This window comes from Schistocerca piceifrons, chromosome 2, assembly GCF_021461385.2.
Source record: "Schistocerca piceifrons isolate TAMUIC-IGC-003096 chromosome 2, iqSchPice1.1, whole genome shotgun sequence".
NCBI lineage: Eukaryota > Metazoa > Arthropoda > Insecta > Orthoptera > Acrididae > Schistocerca > Schistocerca piceifrons.
This window is the reverse complement of record NC_060139.1, coordinates 239,843,262-239,845,282: the sequence shown is the minus strand read 5'-3', so window position 1 is coordinate 239,845,282 and position 2,021 is coordinate 239,843,262.

Below are 2,021 nucleotides of genomic sequence, written 5' to 3'. Positions count from 1 at the left end.
ACTGCGATGGAGCTCCGTATGCCACGGCAAACTGGCTGACACTGACGGCGGCGGTGCACAAATGCTGCGCAGCTAGCGCCATTCGACGGCCAACACCGCGGTTCCTGGTGTGTCCGCTGTGCCGTGCGTGTGATCATTGCTTTTACAGCCCTCTCGCAGTGTCCGGAGCAAGTATGGTGGGTCTGACACACCGGTGTCAATGTGTTCTTTTTTCCATTTCCAGGAGTGTATTTATAATATATTTATAATATATTTTTGAAAATATAATTTTTATTTTATTTTATTCTTTTCATAGATAAACATGAGTTCTACGCGTAGAGGTTGTTTCAACTCTCCTGATGTGTTCTGCTATATTTGTGGAGAATAAACTCTGCGAGAACAACAGAAGAACATCATTGACTTGATGAAACAAGACTGTCTTGCGTATTTTGCGATTAAACTAGGAGCCCAAGATAAACAAATGGCTCCTAATAAAGTTTGCTAAAGCTGTGTCGAGTCTTTACGACTGTGGACTAACGGAAAACGAAGGGGTTTAAACTTTGGAGTGCCAAAAAACTACCATAATGATTGTTATTTTTGCATTGTCAATGTAAAAGGTTTCAAGCGGTACAAGAAGCATGAGTGGGAATAGCCCCATTTAGAATCAGCGATGGCATTCCTGTACCAGTGTTCACCACTCGGCCAAAACTACTTCCCTCAGATGATGATGATCTGCAAGGATTGAACATAGCAGTAGTGAATCTGAATACAAAGGAAGTTCTACAAGACATCATCTTTTCAGTCAGCAAGAGCTTAACGATTTAATAAGAGACCTCGGTCTTTCTAAACAGTCTTCTGAACTCTTGGCTTCTGGACTAAATGAGAAGAATTGTCTACAACCATGAATTAAAATCCCGGCTTACCGGACAAGTGAAGAAGATCTGCTTCCATACTTGAGTCAAGATGATACACTTCTTTACTGCAGTGACATCCCTGGTTTACTACTAAAAGTAAGACTACGAAAACATCAACCTCAAGACTGGAGGCTTTTTATCGATTGCTCAACCAGAAGCCTAAAATGTGTGTTGCTGCATAATGGTAACTGCTATGCATCCATTCCAATTGGCCACTCGACGAAACTTCATGAGGAATACGAAAATATCCAGATGATTCTCCAGAACCTTCGTTATAGTCAACACCAATGGCCTATCTGTGTTGATATAAAAATGGTTAACTTCTTGCTTGGACAGCAAAGCGGATACACAAAATTCCCTTGCTTTATTTACATAAAAATGGTTAACTTTTTGTTTGGAGAGCAAAGTGGATATACAATATTCCCTTGCTTTATTTGCATGTGGGACAGCAGAGCAAAGCATGATCACTGGGAAAAAGTTTCATGGCCATCAAGAGATAGCTTTACTGTAGGAGCAGCTAATATCCTAAAAGAACAATTAGTTGACAGGGATAAAATCATTCTTCCACCCCTTCATATCAAGCTTGGTCTAATGAAGCAATTTGTGGAAGCATTGGACAAAAATAGTCATTGTTTCAAACATATTTGCAAATCATTCCCTGGACACGCTAAGGAAAAATTAAAAGCTGGTGTATTTGATGGTCACCAAATTCGGAAGCTTATACATGATTTGGAATTGATTAAAGTTATGGATTGCATTGAAGCATCTGTCTGGAGCAGTTTTGTCTCTGTTGTCAAGAATTTCTTGGGTAACCACAAAGCACATAATTGTAAAGAACTGGTGCAAAACATGCTCAGAAATTTCGAAAGCTTGGAGGCTAATATGAGCATTAAGATTCACTACCTCCACAGCCATCTTGTTAGATTTCCGGACAATCTTGGTGACTAAAGTTAGGAACAAGGTGAAAGATTCCATCAAGATTTTCAGGTGATGGACGAACGATATCAAGATAGATGGGACAAGCACACGATGGCAGACTATTGCTGGAATCTTCAGCGTGACTCTCCTGACACTGAAGACAAGAGAAAACCAAACAGGCGGAGTTTTTCCATATGCTAATTATGATGT